The sequence below is a fragment of the Bos indicus x Bos taurus genome, chromosome 17 (genome assembly GCF_003369695.1).
Source record: "Bos indicus x Bos taurus breed Angus x Brahman F1 hybrid chromosome 17, Bos_hybrid_MaternalHap_v2.0, whole genome shotgun sequence".
Classification (NCBI taxonomy): domain Eukaryota; kingdom Metazoa; phylum Chordata; class Mammalia; order Artiodactyla; family Bovidae; genus Bos; species Bos indicus x Bos taurus.
The window spans coordinates 71966606-71982095 of NC_040092.1; the positions used below are offsets into that span (position 1 = coordinate 71966606).

At 39.2% G+C, this 15490-nt stretch overlaps 1 protein-coding gene across 2 annotated transcripts in view; it reads right to left on the bottom strand.

Moving 5' to 3' along the window:
• Positions 1-15490, bottom strand: part of CPE (carboxypeptidase E) — a 148076-nt gene that overhangs the window by 53369 nt on the left and 79217 nt on the right. The gene's annotated exons all lie outside the window — the stretch shown is intronic.

A 15490-nucleotide genomic window follows, 5' to 3' on the forward strand; every position in this document is an offset into this window, starting at 1 on the left:
AACTAATGTCCATCGACTTGATGATGCCATCCAACCATCTCATCCTCTATTGTCCCCTTCTCTTCCTGTCTTCAATCTTTCCCAGGATCAACGTCTTTCCCAATGAGTCAGCTCTTCTTATCAAGTGGCCAAAGTATTGGAGCTTCAGCTTCAGCATCAGTTTTTCCAATGAATATTCAGGGCTGATTTCCTTTACGTTTGACTGGTTTGATCTTCTTGCAGTCCAAGGGACTCTCAAGAGTCTTCTACAGTGCCACAGCTCAAAAGCATAAAAAAACTCAGCTTTCTTTATGGTCCAACTCTCACATACATATATGACTACTGGAAAAACCATAACTTTGACTAGATGGACATTACTTCCTTTGTTGGAAGTAATGTCTTTGCTTTTTAATACACTGTCTAGGTTTGTCATAGCTTTTCTTCAAAGGAGCAAGCATCTTTCAATTTCATGGCTGCAGTCACCATCTGCAGTGATTTTGGAGCCCAAGAAAATAAAGTATCTCACTGTTTCCATTGTTTCCTTATTTGCCATAAAGTGATGGGACCAGATGCCATGATATTTGCTTTTGAATGTTGAGTTTTAAGCCAGCTTTTTTCATGCTCCCCTTTCATTTTCATCAAGAGGTTCTTTAGTTCCTCTTGCTTTCTACCATAAGATTGGTGTCATCTGCATATCTGAAGTTATTGATATTTTTCCCACCAATTTTGATTCCAGGGTGTGCTTCATCCAGCCCAGCATTTCGCATGATGCACTCTGCATACAAGTTAAGTAAGCAGGATGATAATATACAGCCTCAAAATACCCCCTTTCTCAATTTGGAACCAGTCTGTTGTTCCATGTCCCATTTTAACTGTTGCTTCTTGACTGGCATACAAATTTCTCAGGAGGCAGGTAAAGTGGTCTGTATTCCCATCTCTTGAAGAATTTTCTACAGTTTGTTGTGATCCACACAGTCAAAGTCTTTGGTGTAATCAATAAAGCAGAAGCAGGTGTTTTTCTGGACTCTCTTGCTTTGTCTATGGTCCAAAGGATGTTGGAAATTTGATCTCTGGTTTTTCTGCCTTTTCTAAATCCAGCTTCAACATCTGGAAGTTCTCAGTTCACATACTGTTGAAACCTAGCTTGGAGAATTTTGAGCATTACTTTGCTAGTGTGTGAGAAGAGTACAATTGCATGGTAGTTGGAACATTCCTTAGCATTGCCTTTCTTTAGGATTGGAAGGAAAATTGACCTTTTCCAGTCCTGTGGCCACTGCTGAGTTTTCCAAATGTGCTGGTATATTGAGTGCAGCACTTTCATGCATCATCTTTGAGGGTTTTAAATAGCTCAACTGGAATTCCATCACCTCCAGTAGCTTTGTTTGTAGTGATGCTTCCTAAGGCCCACTTGTTTGCATTCCAGGATGTCTGGCTCTAGGTGAGTAATCACACCATCATAGTTATCTGGGTCATGAAGATCTTTTTTGTATAGTTCTTTGGTGTATTCTTGCCACCTTTTCTTAATATTTTCTGCTTCTATTAGGTCCATATAGTTTCTGTTCTTTATTGTGCCCATCTGTACATGAAATATTCCCTTGGTATCTAATTTTCTTGAAGAGATCTCTAGTCTTTCCCATTCTGTTGTTTTCCTCTATTTCTTTTCTTGATCACTTTGGAAGACTTTCTTATATCTCCTTGCTATTCTTTGGAACTCTGACTGTTTCCCTGTTGAACAGTTCTATGATGACCTACAAGACCTTCTAGCATTAACACCAAAAAAAAAAAAAAAAAAAGATGTCCTTTTCATCATAGGGGACTAGAATACAAAAGTAAGAAATCAAGAAATACCTGGAGTAACAGGCAAGTTTGGCCTTGGAGTACAAAATGAAGCAGGGGAAAGGCTAACAGAATTTTGCAAAGAGAAAGCACTGGTCGTAGCAAGAGACGACTTTATCCTTGGACTTCACCAGATGGTCAATACCAAAATCAGATTGATTATATTCTTTGGAGCCAAAGATGGAGAAGCTCTATACAGTCAGCAAAAACAAGACTGGGCGCTGACTGTGGCTCAGATCATGAACTCCTTATCACAAAATTCAGACTTAAAGAAAGTGGGGAAAACCACTAGATCATTCAGGTATGACCTAAATCAAATCCTTTACAATTATACAGTGGAAGTAACAAATAGATTGAAGAGATTAGATTTGATATACAGAGTGCCTGAAGAACTATAGACAGAGGTTCTACACATTCAAACTATTATATCAAAACCTCATGGGAACAGGAAAGCTACAACAGATATACACACACAAAAGAAAAAGCAATGCAAACACAAAAATAAAGATGGTAATCAAACCACAAGAGATAAGAACCAAAAAACAAATCCAAAACATTAAGCAAATGGCAATAAGAATACACATCTCAATAATTACCTTAAATATAAATGTACTAAATGCACCAAACAGAAGACATAGACTGGTTGCGTGGATTTAAAAAACAATATCTTTATATATGCTTTCTATAAAAGACCTACCTCAGACCTAGGGACACATACAAACTGAACATGAGGGGATGGAAGAAGGTATTCCATGTAAATGGATATCAAATGAAAGCTGGAAAATCAATATTCATAGCAGAGAAAATAGACTTTAAAACAAAAACTGTTACAAGAGACAAAAAGGGACACTACATAATGATCAAGGGATCAATCTAAGAAGATTTAAGAATTGTAAGTATACATGCACACATCATAGAAGCATCTCAATATATAAGGCAAATAAGAACAGCCATAAAGGGAGAAATTAACAGTAACACAATAATAGTGAGGGAAGTCAGCACCCAATTTTCATCAATGGGTAGATCATCCAAACAGAAAATCAATAAGAAAACACAGGTTTTAAATGACAAATTAGACCAGATGGACCTAATTGTTATTTATAGAGCATTCCACCCAAAAGCAGCAGATTACACATTCTTTTCAAGTGCACATGGAACATTCTCCAGGACTGACCACATGCTAGACCACATAGCAAGCCTTAAAATTTAAGAAAACTGCAATCATATCAAGCATCTTTTCTGATCACAACACTATGAGATTAGAAATAAACTATAGGAAAAAAATTAAAAAAAAAAACACACAAACAATCAGGGCTCAACAATATTCTACTAAACAACCAATGGATCACTGAATACATCAAAAAATACCTAGAGACTAATGAAGGTGAAAGCACACTGATTCAAAACCTATGGAATGCAGCAAAAGCATTCCTAAGAGGGAAGTTTACTGCAGTACAATCTTACCTCAGGAAACAAGAAAAGTCTCAAAGAAACAACTTAACCTACATCTAAAACTAGAGAAAGAAGAATAAATAAAACCTTAAGTTAGTAGAAGGAAATAAATCATAAAGATCAGAGCAGAAATAAATGAAACAGAGACCAAAAAAACAATAACAAAGATCGATGAAACTTGAAGCTGGTTCTTTGAAAAGATAAAAAAGATTGATAAAACTTTAGCCAGACTCTTCAAGAAAAAAGGGAGAGGGCTCATATCAAGAAAGTTAGAAAAGAAAAAGAAGTTACAATTGAAACCATAGAAATACAAAGGATCACAAGAGACTACTACCAGCAACTGTATGCCAATTAAATGGACAACCTGAAAGAAAAATGGACAATTCTTAGAAAGATAAAGTCTCCCAAGACGGAATCAGGAAGAAATAGAAAACATGAACAGACTAATCACAACACTGAAATTGAAACTGCGGTTTAAAATTTTCCAATAAACAAAAGTCCAGGACCAGTTGGCTTCACAGTTGAACTCTATCAAACATTTAGAGAGGACTTAGCATGTATCCTTCTAAGAGGATTAACAGTCATGTAGGAAGGCCAGGGGTCCACAAGCAGCAGGAGGAAATAAACTGCAAGTGGTAGACATTTTTTTCTCTTCTAATTCTGTGCTGTCATGATGACACCTGGTTCTGCATGAATTTAACTTTTCTCAAACCTTGAGCAAACCCATGCGTTTTTCTCACGGAAATATTTTTCTTAAGCGATGTTAATGAACTATGTATTTGCTTGGAAATCTGCCTTTCTTCAAGATTCATGTCAATTGTTTTATGGCCCAGGACTACTCCCCTTGTGCCAGTGCTATCTCAAAATACATGTTGTAGGTGAGGGGGCCATGTGCAACTCTTTCAGTCTTGAGACATTTCTTTTATCTGATTAGCAGCTTGCTAACGGATCTGTCTGCAGTGCAAGAGATCTGGGTTCGATCCCTGGGTTGGGAAGATCCCCTGGAGAAAGAAATAGCAACGCACTCCAGTATCCTTGCCTGGAAAAATCTCATGGACAGAGGAACCTGGTGGGCTGCAGTCCATGGGGTCGCAAAGAGTCGGACACGACTGAGCGACTAACGCTTAAAGCTAACAAGTATATAACGCTTTGCTAAGAGCTCATGTGAAGAGCTGACTCATTGGAAAAGACTCTGATGCTGGGAGGGATTGGGGGCAGGAGGAAAAGGGGACGACAGAGGATGAGATGGCTGAAGGGCATCACTGACTTGATGGACGTGAGTTTGAGTGAACTCCGGGAGTTGGTGATGGACAGGAAGGCCTGGCGTGCTGCGATTCATAGGGTCACAAAGAGTTGGACATGACTGAGTTACTGAACTGAATTGAAGAGCTCGCAAGGGGGCACTCTTTCTGTCCCCTTCTGATGTCTATGTCAGAAGTTTTCTCTATCTCTTTTATACCTTAATAAAACTTTGCTACACAAAAGTTCCAAGTGATCAAGCCTCATCACTGCCTGTGGATCAAAATCCTCTCCTCCAGAGGCCATGAATCCTGGTGTCATTCACAGCTTGCAGCCAGAGCCTTTCACTTCTGAAAATGTTCCAGAACAACTGCAAAGGCAGAACAATTCCCAAACTCATTCTGTGAGGCCACCATCACCCTGATACCAAAACCAGATAAAGATATCACAAAAAAGAAAATTACAGGCCAATATCACTGTAAAGAATCTGCCTACAATGTAGGAGACCTGGGTTTGATTCCTGGGTTGGGGATATCTCTTGAAGGAGGGCATGGCAACCCACTCCAGTATTCTTGCCTGGAGGATCCCCAAGGACAGAGGAGCATGGCGAGCTACAGTCCATGGGGTTGCAAAGGGTCAGACACAACTGAGCAACTAAGCGCACATGCATATCACTGGTTAACATAGATGCAAAAATCCTTAACAAATATTAGAATTTTGAATCCACAATCCATTAAAAGGATCATGCACCATGACCAAGTAGAATTTATCCCAGAGATACAAGGATTTTTCAATATCAGCAAATACCACATCAACAAATTGAAGAATAAAAACCATATAATCATCTCAATAGATGTGGGGAAAGTTTTTGATAAAATTCAACAGCTATTTATGATGAAAGCTCTCCAGAAAGTTGTCATACAAGTAACATACCTCAACATAATAAAGCCCATATACAACAAACCTGCAGCTAACATCATACTCAATTGTGAAAAGCTGAAAGCATTTCCTCTAAGACCAGGGGCAAGATAAGGATGTCTACTCTCACCACTTTTATTCAACATAGTTTTGGAAGTCCTGGCTACAACAATCAGAGAAGAAAAAGAAACAAAGGAATACAAGTTGGAAAATAAGAAGTTAAACTGTCACTGTCTGCAGATGACATAATACTATACATAGAAAATCCTAAAAATGCTATCAGGAAACTCATCCAGGAATCCGGTAAAATTGCAGATTACAAAATTCATACACAGAAATCTTGCATTTCTATACACTAACAATGAAAGTTCAGAAAGAAAAATTCAAGAAACAATCCCATTTACCACTGCACCAAAAAGAATAACATACCTAGGAATACACCTATCTAATGAGAAAAATAAAAAACCTGTACTCTGAAAACTATAAGACGTTGATGAAAGAAACTGAAGAGGACATAAGCGAATGAAAGATATACCATGTTTGTAGATTGGAAGAATCAATATCATCAAAATGACTGTCATACCCAAGGCAATCTACAAGATTCAATGCAATTCTTATCTAATTACCAATCACATTTTTCACAGAACTAAAACCTTAAAATTTGCATGGAGACATAAAAGACCTCTAATAAGCAAAGCAATTTTGAGAAAGAAAAATGGAGCTGGAAGAATCAAGCTCCCGGACTTCAGACTATAAAAGCTATAGCCTTCAAAGCAGTAAGGTATTGTGGAATAGGATAGAAAGCCCAGAAATAAACCCATGCACCTGTGGTCAACTAATCTATGACAAAGGAGGCAAAACTAAAGAATCATGGAAAGACAGTCTCTTTAATAAATGGTGCTGGGAAAACTGGACAGCTACATGTAAGAAAATGAAACTAGATCATTCTTTTAAGCCACATTTAAAAAAAAATAATAAGTTCAAAATGGATAAAAGACCTAAATGTGAGACTTCAGTTCAGTTCAGTTCAGTCACTCAGTCGTGTCCGACTCTTTGTGACCCGATGGATCGCAGCACGCCAGGCCTCCCTGACCATTACCAACTCCCGGAGTTCACTCAAACTCATGTCCATTGAGTCCGTGATGCCATCCAGCCATCTCATCCTCTGTTGTCCCCTTTTCCTCCTGTCCCCAATCCCTCCCAGCATCAGAGTCTAGACACTATTAAACTCCTAGAGGAAAACATAGGCAGAACACTCTCTAACATAAATCACAGCAATATCTTTTTCAATCTATCTCCAAGAATAATGGAAATAAAAACAAAAATAAACAAATGGGACCTCTTAAACTCAAAAGCTTTTCCACAACAAGAAAACAATAAGTAAAATAAAAAGACCACCAATGGATTGGGAGAAAATATTGGCAAATGATGTGACCCACAGTGCATTAGTCTCCAAAATTTACAAATAGCTCATAAGGCTTTGTATCATCAAAACAAACAACCCAATCAAAAACTGGGCAGAAGACCTAAATAGACATTTCTCCAAAGACATACTAATGACCAAGAGCCACATGAAAAGAGTTTCAACATCACTAATTATTAGAGAAATGCAAAACTACAATGAAATATCACACAAGTCAGAATGGCTATCACAAAAAAATCCATAAACAATAAATGCTGGAGAGGTGTGAAGAGAAGGGAACCTTCCTATACTCTTGGTGGGCATGGAAGTTGGTACAGCCACTATGGAGAACAGTATGGAGGTTTCTTAACAAACTAAAAATAGAGCTACACTACGACCCTGCAACTCTACTCCTGGAATATATCCAGAGAAAAACATGGTTCTAAAGGATACAAGCTCCCCAAGCATCATTACAGCAATATTTACAATAGCCAAGAAAAAGAATGAAATAATGCTATTTGCAGCAACATGCTGGACACAGATATTGTCATACTGAGTGAAGTAAGTTAGACAGATAAAGAGAAACATCATGATATCCCTTATATGCAGAATCTAAAAAGAAATGAAACAAATGAATTTATCTACAAAATAGAAACAGACTCACATCGAGAACAAAATTATGGTTATAGGGGTTGGGGAGGAAAGATGGGGAAGGGATTGTTAGATAGTTTGGGATCAACATGTACACACTGCTATATATATCATGGATAACAAAATAAGGACCTAAGTATGGCACAGGAAACTCTACTCAAAGTTATGTGGCAGCCTGGATGGGAAGGGAGTTTGGGGAGACTGGATACACATATATGTATGACTGAGTTCCCTTTGCTGTCCACATGAAACTACCACAACTTTGCTAATTGGCTATACTCCAATATAAAATAAAAAGTTAAAAAAAAAAAAAAAGAAGAAGAGGAAGAGACACCAAAGAATCCTCCCTACCCACCCTCTCTCTTCAGATGCATGAAGAAAAGCAAGCAGCTACCTAAAAGCCAGGAAGAGGGGCCTCACTAGGAGCCAACACTGCAGATACCTTGACCTTGGAATTCCAGCTTCTAGAGCTGTGAGAAAACAAGTGTCCATTGTGGCATTTTGTTACGGCAGCCAGAGTGGACACATATAGCACTCTACCCCAGTAACTAATAATAGTACATTCTGTGCCTTCTATCCTTAAACACTGAACTTCCATGCTTTCTTATTTAGCCCCTATCAAACATCTTAAAATAAGTATTATTATCCACCTCTATTTTAAGGTAAGCAAACTAAAATTCAGACTGCTTAAGAGGCCTTACCTCAGTTACACAGCCAATAGACCCAGGACTCAAATGTTGGTCTCTTCATTTAGTTAAAAAATCTACATTTTTTTTTTAACCATCATGACTGAAAGCACTAACTTCTAGAATCAGACTGTGTGTGTTCAAATCCTGGCAGCAATTCTTACTGGCTGGCCTCAAGTAGTTATTTTAGCTCTCTGTGGCTCTATTTCCCCATTTATACATGAAATACTAGATTCTACCTCACAATGTTGCTGTAAGAACTAAGTGAAATAATGAGTGAAAAACAAACAAACAAGTGCCATGTGTTTGCTATAATTTTTTTTTTTTTTTTTTTTAAATACCTGCCACGCGCCGCCGCCACCACTGCCGCGCGCACCTCAGCAAGCGGGGCCGGGGGCGGGTCGCGCAGCGGACACTGCTATAATTTTTTAAATATCATTATCATATCACATTATCTTGTCATTGTGAGAAGACTTACCTCAAATAATCTAGTTTTCTCTTTGCAAAATCTCAATAAAATACTGAAGACACTTATTATCATTATCATAGAAATGCAGGAAAAGAAGATAAGTTTCCTTGAAGGGCCCAGAATTCAAACATAAATCATGCTGCCCATTCCATTGCATTTTATAAGGAGTAATAAAACTGCCGAGCATGGCTGCAAAATAATCTGAATTAATCTGTTGTTCTGATCCTTTCTGCTTCACCCATCCAAACAGGCCCAATTTCTGCAGTGGAAAAGACCTTCCCATTTAAAAAAAAAAGAAGTTGGAATTATCCTTCTCTCAGAAATACATTATCTAAATATTTTCTGTGTGATTTGAGTGACCACTAACTTTAGAAACCATGTCCCTTGTGACTTCTCAGCCTGAGCTGAAGCTAATCCTAACCTAAGGATCAGGTGGGAGCAGTCAGAGCTATATTTATATGACCTTCATTTTTCACTTGGAAGGAAAGTCTCCATAAAACTACACTCAGGGACTCGTCCAGAAGGTATGTATGTGGAAAGCAAGTTTTCTTTCCTTCTGATTTCAAGTCATAATAATCTTGTACCTTTCTGTCAAACTCACTCTCTCAGTGTGTGTGTTGGCGGGACTGAGGTACAGGGGAAGCTACCACAGTCCACTGAGACTGGACCAAGAGAAAACAGAAACCAGGATGCCAGGGGGTCTTAGAAGCCTACCTCCCCAAAGTATTTGAGGAGATTGCAATGTTGGAGGCTTTCTGGTCATGTTGCTTTACCCCAATACAACTTGGAAGCTTCAGTCACTCAAAAGACCTTGGCCCACAACCCATAATGAACACACTGAAATTTTCTATTACTCTTCTGGATTAAAAAGCAAAAATTCTTTAATGATTTAAAGGAGAAATAGCAAACTCAGTCACTCAGCCAAATTTGGCTGCCAGAGCCTAAACTCGTGTTTGAATTTGAATGCTCTGGCATAGAGCATGCAGTTTCCAGTCTGCTTCAGGTGGCGCCATGCCATATCACTGCTTTATTTGTTTCCAGAGTCAGAAAATTTCCAGTGTGGTTTTGCTTCTTTAACTATGTAGAAAATCTCAGAAACAAATCTCTCCCAATATGCTTATTATATTTGTAAGAAGGTAGTAATGACAACAGCAATGCTTTAGGCTGACATAGAGGTAGGATTGTAAAGGTCATTTTATAGAAGATATTCATATATGGAAATAAAGTACAAGGCATATGTGAGTTAGCAAAAGAAAATAAAGTGTATTTTTATATACTTCTTTGGTCTTCAGGAATAAATTTGATTGCTAGATAATGCTACCACCAGAATATAGAAGGGTTATGATCTTTTAGCACTTCCCTTGTGGCTCAGACGGTAAAGAATTTGCCCACAATGTGGGAGACCTGGGTTCAATCCCTGGGTTAGGAAGATTCCCTGGAGGAGGGCATGGCAACCCATTCCAGTATTCTTGCCTGGAGAATCCCCATGGACAGAGGAGCCTGGTGGGCTACAGTCCATGGGGTCACAAAGAGTCATACACAACTGAGCGAGTAAGCACAGCACAACACATGAGATAAGGAAGAGTCGTAGTTCAAATACAGCATTTGTTGAATGTATGCAAATATGCAAATCCCAGTGTCAGACAGTAAGGGGCCCCCAAAGCAAATAAAGCAGCACTCTTAAACTCAAGGAATGCAAGGTCTGGAGGAGGGTGCAGACATGCAGACAGCAGTCAGGAGGTAGGAGGCAACCATGAAGAAGAAAGAAATGTTGGATCCATAATGAACCAGCTTCAAGTCCCCAAGATGAAATGTTGCCACCACTGCTCTAGCCTCTCTCTAGCCCTTTTCCCTCCCAAGGCCAGATCTATTTTTTGAGAAATGAAATATTTTCTGCCATATCAATAAACAAAGATGTCGCAGTCAGCAGTGGTTACAGCCCTCCAAGTGGTTACAGCTGGTGAGCCCTAAGGGCACTCAGGAAGGAGAAAAATACTTGGGATCTACCACTCATCAGACTGCAGCCACTCCATACGATGAACCCAAGGGAGTTCAGGATGTGAAAAACATAATATACTGGCCCCAGATAGGTGAGGTACATATGAAAGGAATGATTTCAGTGAGCCCAGACTCTTGCACCTTCCCATACATAGAGAAGTGATAAATTCTTTAATTGGGAATGACTGGTTTTCTTTCAGTTCAGTTCAGTTCACTTACTCAGTTGTGTCCAATTCTTTGCGACCCATGGACTGCAGCATGCCAGGCCTCCTTGTCCATCACCAACTCCTGGAGTTTACTCAAACTCATGTCCTTTGAGTCGGTGATGACATCCAACCATCTCATCCTCTGTTGTCTGCTTCTCCTCTTGTCTTCAATCTTTCCCAGCATCAGGGTCTTTTCCACTGAATCAGCTCTTACCATCAGGTGGCCAAAGTATTGGAGTTTCAGCTTCAACATCAGTCCTTTCAATGAACATTCAGGACTGATTTCCTTTAGGATGGACTGGTTGGGTCTCCTTGCAGTCCAAGGGACTTTCAAGAGTCTTCTCCAACACCACAGTTCAAAAGTATCAATTCTTCTGCACTCAGCTTTTTTATAGTCCAACTCTTACATCCATACATGACTCCTAGAAAAACCATAGCTGTGACTAGACAGACCTTTGTTGGCAAAGTCATGTCTCTGCTTTTTAACATGCTGTCTAGGTTTTCTTCTAAGGAGTAAGTGTCTTTTAATTTCATGGCTGCAGTCACCATCTGTAGTGATTTTGGAGACCAAAAAAATAAAGTCTGCCACTGTTTCTACTGTTTTCCCATCTATATCCCATGAGGTGATGGGACTGCATGCCATGATCTTTGTTTTCTAAATGTTGAGCTTTATGCCAACTTTTTCACTCTCCTCTTTCACTTTCATCAAGAGGCTCTTTAGTTCCTCTTCACTTTCTGCCATAAGGGTGGTGTCGTCTGCATATCTGAGGTTATTGATATTTCTCCCAGAAATCTTGATTCCAGCCAGTTCTTCCTCCAGCCCAGAATTTCTCATGATGAACTCTTCATATAAGTTAAATAAGTAGGGTGACAATATACAGCTTTGACGTACTCCTTTCCCAATTTGGAACCAGTCTGTTGTTCCATGTCTAGTTCTAACTTTTGCTTCCTGACCTGCATATAGATTTCTCAGGAGGCAGGTCAGGTGGTCTGGTATTCCCATCTCTTTCAGAATTTTCCACAGTTTATTGTGATCCATACAGTCAAAGGCTTTGGCATAGTCAATAAAGCAGAAATAGATGTTTTTCTGAAATTCTCTTGCCTTTTTGATGATCCAGTGGATGTTGGCAATTTCATCTCTGGTTCTTCTGCCTTTTCTAAAACCAGCTTGAATATCTGGAAGTTCATAGTTCATGTATGAACTTGTTGAACTTGTTGAAGCCTGGCTTGGAGAAATTTGAGCATTACTTTGCTAGCGTATGAGATGAATACAATTGTGTGGTAGTTTGAACATTGTTTGGCATTGCCTTTCTTTGGGACTGCAATGAAAACTGACCTTTTCCAGTCCTGTGGCCACTGCTGAGTTTTCCAAATTTGCTGGTATATTGAGTGCAGCACTTTCAAAGCATCATTTTTTAGGATTTAAAATAGCTCAACTGGAATTCCATCACTTCCACTAGTTTTGTTTGTAATGATGCTTTCTAAAGCCCACTTGATTTCACCTTCCAGAATGTCTGGCTCTAGATGAGTGATCATACCATCGTGGTTATCTAGGTCATGAAGATCTTTTTTGTATAGTTCTTCTGTGTGTTCTTGCCACCTTCTTAATATATTCTTTCTTTGTTAGGTCCATACTATTTCTGTTCTTTATTGTGCCCATCTTTGCATGAAATATTCCTTTGGTATCTCTAATTTTCTTGAAGACATCTCTAGTCTTTCCCATTCTATTGTTTTCCTCTATTTCTTTGCACTGATCACTAAGGAAGCCTTTCTTATCTCTCCTTTCTATTCTTTGGAACTCTGCATTCAAATGGGTATATCTTTTCTTTTCTCCTTTGCTTTTCACTTCTTTTCTTTTCTCAGCTATTTGTAAGGCCTCTTCAGACAGCCATTTTGCTTTTTTGCATTTCTTTTTCTTGGGGATGGTCTTGCTCGCTGTCTCCTGTACAATGTCAGAACATCCATCCATGGTTTTCTTTAATTAACTATAACCTTTTGATGTTCAGACTACCTGCCCTTTGTTGCAAAACTTCTGAATAACCTGGTTCCTCCCCGTGCCTCCTTGGGGCAGTTCTCTCAGGGTTACCTAAGATGCCATCTTCTGGGCTTGGAGTTCTAAAAATTCCCACTGAATAAAATATAATTCTCAACTTTAAGTTGTGAGCATTTTTAAGTTGACATTTTTCAAAATACAGTCCTCATCTGATTCCCTCTACATGAAAATCCAGCAGCTAACTTCCCACTGGGCTGTACCATAAACACCAAAGTTCTCCATAGTGTTACAGCAGGCAGGTAACTGGATATGAGCAGAAAAAGGGGAGCATGAGCCAGGTGGCAGGACACCATGCATCTTGTAAACAGTGTACATCCATGGGCACATAAAAAAAAGGAGGAACCTTCAGACTGACAGGAAACCACACATTTTGAGGCAGACAAAGAAAGGTAGGAAAAGGCAAGAATCTCCAGTGTCCAAATGTAACCTGTTGCTCATTACAATAAAATTAGCCTAGAAGCTAAGAAGTACCCATCATGCACTGATGCCATAACAATTCTAATCTAAGCTAAATAAGGACAAAAATCCCTCCTCCTCTTGGAAAGGTGGAGGTGGGGTGAAAATCAAGGAAGAAGACCCTCCAAACTTCTTCCCTAATGAATATTCCACCCATTCATTTTATGCCCCTCATAACCAGCTTGCCAAAGAAACCCAGCTACTCTCTTGTCTGCCAGCTCTCCCTCTGAGAGCATATTCTTACTTAAATAAATCCTCACTTTACTTTCTTGATTTCCCTGTCTCATTTCTGAATGAAGGGTCTGGCCTGAGGACTCTGGTGTCTCCTGAGCACCATCTCCTCTCCCATCTTCCAGCCATACTTCCTTCAGCACAGGGCTCTTTCTGTGATGCTCTTTACTCCTCACACACATTTTGCTCTCTCATCTCTATGATTATGGTAACTATGATTTCCTTAGAGCATTTTTGTCACAGTTCAGTTCCTTTGTTATCTTTAATACCTCAGTTGGAAATGTACATTAACCAGAGTGATTATATGTTTAATCCCCACCCCACACTGTATATAATGGGATGGTGTCCATGTCAGCTTACATGTTTATCACCTGTGCCTGGCATTGAGTCTGAGACACAGTGAGAGAATAGTTAAATTCATTATTAAGTAAATAAACGAATAGTGTTCTTCTAAATCCGATGATCCCAGCAGCATAGCTAACAGTAAAACTTGCCCTTGAGATGTTCCTTTCTGGAATAGTGAGAGGAATAATTGAATAACTGAAGGGGGCCTGAGGCAGTGTCAGGGAAGTCAAGCCTGAGGCCTCAGCATTTGTTGCCCTATCTCACATTCTCAGGCAGGAATGGAATTTCTTATTTGGGAATGAAGGCAGGAGTGTTGTGAACAGCTGCTGATATCCTAGGAAGATTAATCTCCAGGATCACAGAGAACCATAAAAACTCTCCAGGCAAACAGCTCCCTAAGGTTGTTTTTGCTGTAAAGTCCAAACAAAGAATTCTGAAGAAACTTTGCCTTCATAATCTTTAATCCAGAAATAGACATAAAATGGAAGAATTTAGACTTGAAATAAGCTTCTCTGTGTCAATTTACTTTCAATTTGTTTAACAAAAGAGTGAGAGCTTTTCCTCAGCACTTGTTTTCTGTGGCTATACAGATGGAGTTTACAACAGGATGACATATGTATTCCTGTTTACCAGATCCAAGGTTTAACATGGACATCATTCCTCGTGGACATAACTGGTGACGCATGTGTACCCGGGCAAGGGCTTATCTCTCTCTTGGCAACAAGAAGAAAAGGCAGCAGCCACGCTTCCCTGTACACTCGGGGATGGTTGTTTTTACTTTCATCTTACTTTACTCAGTATCTTTTTATGAAGTAGTTACCCTGTTAAGTATTTCTGCAGGTGAGGAATCACACTTGCACAGGCTGCATCACATTGGCTCAGGAAGTATAGTTTCCCTGTGGCATTAATGTTTCCTCAATTTTGTGTACTATCAGTTTTCCAGGCACACAATCCTCAATTAGGCCAGCATTAAAAGACAGTCAACTCACAAACCACATTCAGTCTGGGTCGGCTGTTTCTGTCTTTCTCATCTGTGTCTCAGAATGCACCTGAGTGGATCTGTCAGAACAAGATAAGAATAACTTACAAGGATTTTTAAACCTAAGATCCAAACTTTTATTGAAGTCAGAAATAATAAATACTAAACTGGAGGAAACAAATGATTTTAAACTCTTAATTTTTCCCACGTGTATTGATATGATTTGAATAACTAAATCAGGAAGAAAGGAGAGGGGAAAGGGAGGAAGGAATTTCTATTGCTTTAAAAATAAAACGTAAGTATTTTCTACCACATCTTTAGGCTCAGCATTTGAGTGAAGTCTACAGCTGACAGCAGAATGGCAAATCCCCAAATAGGAGTAATTAATGACCAGAGAGACCATGAAGCAGAATCCATATTCAATCAGCTGAGCCTGAAACAAAATGACCAAACAAATGGGTAAAAGTAAAAAAATAATACTGCCTACCTTTTCCACAAAAAAACCTTTCACCTCCTTATTTGACCCAATTAGTCCCTCTAATATGTTTTCCTCCTGGAAATAACAGACATGCCAACTACTCGGTAGAATA